This window comes from Arvicola amphibius, chromosome 4 (genome assembly GCF_903992535.2).
Source record: "Arvicola amphibius chromosome 4, mArvAmp1.2, whole genome shotgun sequence".
Taxonomy (NCBI): Eukaryota; Metazoa; Chordata; class Mammalia; order Rodentia; family Cricetidae; genus Arvicola; species Arvicola amphibius.
The window spans coordinates 106,913,200-106,919,261 of record NC_052050.1 but is presented as its reverse complement, the minus strand read 5'-3'; positions in this window follow the sequence as shown (position 1 = coordinate 106,919,261).

Here is a 6,062-nt window from a genome sequence, read left to right as displayed (position 1 = left end):
TCCAAATAATTTCTGTGGAACCTTATAGTAAACTGTTGAATATATACATTATGAATAAGGGTGAGATGCTTTCAAAATAGTGCCTCAAAAGTTAAAATGCCAATGAAATTTAAATTATGTAACAAAATAAAACTGCAAAAAAGAAAGAGGGAAAGAAAGAAAGAGAGAAAGAGAGAAAGGAAAGAAAGAAAGAAAGAAAGAAAGAAAGAAAGAAAGAAAGAAAGAAAGAAAAAGAAAAGTATTCCTGGTTTCAGCAAAAACCCAAACCTTTTGGCTTGTTAAAAGAAATAGGAAAAAATTCTCTGTAGCTCATTTATTTATGGTATTTTGTTGGTTTTATACTGAAGAGTGGAAGAGGAAATGAAATCCCCATGTGTTCTTGACTCTGACAGCATCGTCCTATACAGAAAGTTGAAAATAAGAAGTCAGAGGAGAAGGATATGAAAGTCTCCTTCAAAATAGGTATAATTATAAAAATCTTTCTAGAGAACATGGATGTTAAGACTCATAAAAGATTACAGGGCAGACAGGAAATAAGAACAGTTTGGGTGATAGAAAGGATAATCTTCCAATAGCGACTGAGAATGACACACATAGGAAGGACATTCACAGCAGAGAAGGAAGTAGTAAGAGTGGAACATTCACCGAAAGACTGGAGGCACAGGAAAGTGATAGAAAGTCACCAACTCACAGCTGAGAGTTCAAACAGAACCAGTTTTTCAAACCACGTAAAATGGATTTAGGAAAGATTATATTTATAAGAGTCATTAGCCTCATGCCTCCACCTCCCTCAGCAAATCCTACTGGAGTGTGCCACAACTGGCAAGCCACTACAACAGGTTGGAGAGATGGTTCAGTGATTAAGAGCACTGCCTGCTCTTCCAAAGGTCCTGAGTTCAATTACCAACTATCACATGGTGGCTCACAACTATCTGTAATGAGATCTCATGCCCTCTTGAGGAAGACAAATGGTCAGTTGTCCTCAGCAACTTAAACCATGAAACCCAATACGAATAAGTTCAACAGAACCACAATACATGGGTTGCCCGTGCATGTTTCAGCCTTAACAGGGCATAATTTTTATTCAATTTCAAATACCAAGTTTACAAAAAACAAAAAATGAAAAAGTTCAAACTCTACTTCATTCCTCCTGGTTGTAGCTCTGCACCCATTCTTGCCATTGCTCTTGTTCACGGTAAGGGGAACATCAGGGTTTCAAAGGTCTAGATCATTACTGATAGATGCTTGTCTCTCTATCCCACACAGGATTTGTTCTCTATTATCAGGAAGAAGTGACCAGATTCAGAAATAATTTTCAGATAATTAGTCAGTATATCTCATGGAGCCCAGAACTCCAGTTGGATGGCTCAGAGAACTAGGGTAGAACCAAATACAACTGACCAAAAAGAATAGTCACTAAAAGGATTCCTAACTATAATCTTTTTAAATCATAGATTGGTGCCTAGCCCAACTGTCATCAGAAAATTTTTCTTCAGCAGCTGATGGGGGCAGATGAAGAGAAAACTAGCTGGAGTTCTGGGAACCATGAGGAAGATGGGAGGGGGGACTGTAGGAGTCAAGAGGGGCCAAGGACACCAGGAGAACACGACCCACAAACTAAACTAAGAAGGAATTATAGATGCTCACAGATACTGAAGCAGAAATTAAGAGAAGAAAATTAAGAATAAACAAACAAAAAAGAAATGAAAATGCATTAAGTCTAACTTCAATGATCCTCACAATCTTTAATAACCCCAATACTATTCAAATATCCAAAGTCTATTCTGCTACTCAAGAACATCTCTTGGTGTGACATCCTATAAAACCAAGAAAGAAATTAATTCTTTCCAAGATATATACAGTCAATTCTCATGTGCAGGCCACACTATCCAGAAGAACAGGTAGACCACCAGTGCACGGAATTCCCTATTCCTTCAGTTCCTACAGACACAATCCCCCACTAAGCCTCCAGTCACCACCCCTGTAGCCATGTTTCCACCCCAAACTCAGGTGAACATCCTCTGTTCAAGTGCAGGCCATATCAACCAGAAGAGATAGGCAAAGTCAGGCAAAGATTTGTTGCTGAACCAGAGGCCACGCCAGTCATCGTAAATCCAGATAGGCTGCCCCCCAAGGACTGCCTCCAATTTATCTGTAACCCCACCAATACTATCCCCAATCTCTTTCCCTTCCTCATTGCTGTCTTAGCCACCAACTTGTGTGAAGATGCCCTGCTAGAACAAAAGACACAACAGCTATCAGAAGTCCATGTAGGCCACCTGCCAACAGACCCGCCTCACTCTTGCAGTGCCCATCCCCATACCATCTCTAGTTCACCTATCTCAAGCTCCTCACCTGGGACTAACTCTGCCAAATATAGATGGGTCCAATAGGGCTAGACTGAAAACACAGAAAGAATCATGACTTTCAAATTTGGCATCTTGTCTCCAGAATGATTACAACATGGAGGATCATCTCAAATTTGGCTTCTGAGTTGTGATGAGCTTCACCAAGCTTGGACCAGAGTTGCAGAAGGTTCTGCATGAAGTTGCTTCCTAGGATTAGGAATTACTTTGCTTACTCCATCCACAAGTTGAGGGGTTAGCTGAAGGAGTCTTGCTCTTAGCACATCCTCATAAGCTCCCACTATAAAGCAAGGGGCTTCTCTTTCATGGTGATACTCTCCTTGAAGTGTCTGCCCATTTAACCACTAGACAGCCATCTCAAACTACCCTGTGCTGATTTTCTCTACAAAACTCAGACGTTTCATTTCTTTCTGCCTCACTTGTTTCATTTCCACTGGAGACTCGAATGAGACCTCAGTAATAACCATCCAGCAGAATCAACATTTTTTTGAAGAAATCAGCCTATTAATTTTAAATTTTGGATCATTCAACTCTTCAGGGAATGGAGGATGTTAAGAATGAACTGGGGCCAAAATATTATACGTGTCCTCTAGTTAAATTTTTTATGGAGGCTACTGCCCACTGACACCGTGTGACCTCAACATCCACTATCTATATTACTCTCAATATTGCCAGGCCTACAAGCATGGATGACTAAACTTTCTGTGGCTTTGCCATCTATAGACCTAGTGTCTTCAACATTCCTCCAAAAGTCATGACTCCCAGGTACTTTGCAGCAACAAAATCCCTTTTCTCAACACAAAATTTTTCTGAACAACAAAATTTGTTGTTCATTTTTCTGAACAACAATATTTTCTAAATGCAAAAATTAGTGAAGGTCCATCATCTTCTAGAGAAAACACTAAAATTAGATGGTAATTAAGAAAACCAGTGACAAGACATGAGACATAAAGACAGACCAACAAATATATGTCATGGTCCCTTAAACAAGAATGACAAGACTATAATCAAAATCAAACTACAAGAAATCTCTTGCCAATACTCACCCTATGCATTCTGGTTTTTTCTTTCCAAAAAAGAGAAAATGGATTGGACAAGACCTGCTCTTGCAACAAAATTAGAGAGATTTGTTTGAAGTTGTCTGATGTTTTCACATGGTAAAAATGGTTTCAATTACTATCTTATCTAATGTTTCTATTTCTGAGACCAAACACCATAGCCAAAAAGCAAGTTGGTAAGGGAAGGGTTTATTTGGTTTACACTTCCACATTGCTGTTTATCACCAAAGGAAGTAAATCAATACAGGAACTCAAACAGGGCAGGATCCTTTAGGAAGGAACTGATGCAGACACCATGGAGGGGTGCTGCTTATTGGTTTTCTATGGCTTTCTCAGCCCACCTCCTTAAAGAACACAGGACCAAAAGTCCAGGGGTGACACCACCCACCATGGGCTGGGCCCTCCTCTATGGATCACTAAATTAGAAAATGCCTTACAGCTGGATCTCACTGAGGCTTTCCTCAACTTAGGCTCCTTCCTCTGATGACTCTAGCTCCTGTCAAGTTCACACATAAAACAAGCCAGTACAACTACTAAAAGGATCTCATTCTCTTGATAAAGAAAAGCAAGTATGTTAGGATCACCTGGACATCATTTTGCTTCCTATGATTTATGACAGGATGTAACTCTGCATCAGAGTGAGGAAATGAACTTTTCCAAGCCAAATGCAAGATAACAGATTTTTAAAGAAGCAGTGAATGATTTGTATTATAAACCAAAAGCAACTTGCTTTGCTATAATTGCTTTATAAGTCACAAGCACTTATGTAAGTTTATCCCCATTTTTTGTGTATATGTTTGTGTGTGAGAGAGAATGTTTTCCATGTGTGTACAAAAGAGGGTGCCAGATTCCATGGATCTGGAGTAGCATGTCATTAAGAACCTTCCAAACGGAGTGTAGAGATTTGAACTCAGGTATATTCGCTGAGCCACCTGACAAGCCCCACAGTACTTCTAGCCAATAAACTGAGTCTAAATGATCCTTGGGAATATGATGCTTCAATATTAAGATTCTATGTATGGTCGATTTGTAGCATGAACTGAATACAACCCAAAGAAAATTCCGAACAATTTTTAATAGGAAAACTAATTCTAAAGCGACATGTTGAGTAGAAACACTTAGAAAGCTCAATGGGCTTATGAAAAATAGTACAATACACACTGACAACTTATGACTTCTATATTTACCCTAAAGCTATAAAAATAAAAATGTATACCATGTTTGTGAAAGAATAAAGGGATGGAAAGAAAAAAACCAAGAACAAAAGTAGGAAAACATAGTCAGCTGTTAGTCAAAAGAACAAAGGAAACTCAATCAAGAAAACCTGTAATCCTGACCAATACTACCTAGCTACCTATGGTACCTATGTGGATAGAAATTAAATAAACACAGCCTTTACAACTTCCACAAAATTAACTCAAAAGGAACCCTTAACTTACTATGTTTCTGACCTTCCAATTACTGATATCTCTTCCAAACAAGGCCCCAAGCTTTAGAGCTCTCTCTACAAATGGACATAGTCTCTGGCTATGTTTCTGCTATACATCATGCCTCCTAGTATTTTCAGGTGAAATCAGCTCTGCTGATACCCAAACCAAAAACAATGACTATTTCCTGCCATGTGGATTATGGTACAAGATGGGGAATCTGTCTTATCCACCTGTCCAACATCCTGCATACCTGAGAAACTTCTGCAGTTCAGAAACTCCTTCTGTGCCCTGGAACTGAACATCCCAGAATTAGACAATTGTGGCTGGTAGTAGCAGGAATTAAAGTGTTCTAATCACGTACTTCTGCCAGATCATCCCCATCACTTCCTTTCTACCAGTTTCTAAACTATCTGTAACATTTATAAGACAAACCATAACACAAAATGCAACGTTAAGAACTTCAAGAAACTAGACCTTAATTTTTTTCAATCTGTCTTCCTACTACACACCAAAAACAAAGCCTGTGTGTGCACACTGAACAGAGATATTACAAGCATAATATCCTCCTATGCCAGGCCTACAGAGTCTCTCACTCCCCACAAAATCTATACACAGGGTGTCTCACAGGACAAGAGCCACTGCTCAGGTAACCCCATGGACCAACAGAACCGCTGTCTGCCTCCTGGTACATCCCAGTCCTAGAAGCCGAGAGCTCAGCACTTACTCCTCCTGGTCTGCTGGGACCACCCATCTGGCCTCAGAAGAGTAGCAGCTTCCCTGCTGGAAGATCATGTCAAATGACTCAGACAGCACACTCCTTGGCCCTGCCCTTCCAATCTAGAGGCAGACGAGGCCCTAGTTAGGGCAATTGCTGTTTTAGTAGAAATTCTTGCAGCCTTGGGAGTACATCCTGTTCCCCTCCAAAGGCAGAGTTCTTTGTGTGCACATCCTATTACACACTCTATGTCCAGTGCACCCAAATCTTTGCTTCTTTTTTTAGATTTATTTATTTATTATGTATATAACATTCTGCCTCCGTGTATGCCCACATGCCAGAAGAGGGCACCAGATCTCATTACAGATGGTTGTGAGCCACCATGTGGTTGCCTGGAATTTAACTCAGGACCTCTGGAAGAGCAGTCAGTGTTCTTAACCTCTGAGCCATCTCTCCAGCCCCAAATCTTTGCTTCTTAACTGGGAAATTCTGT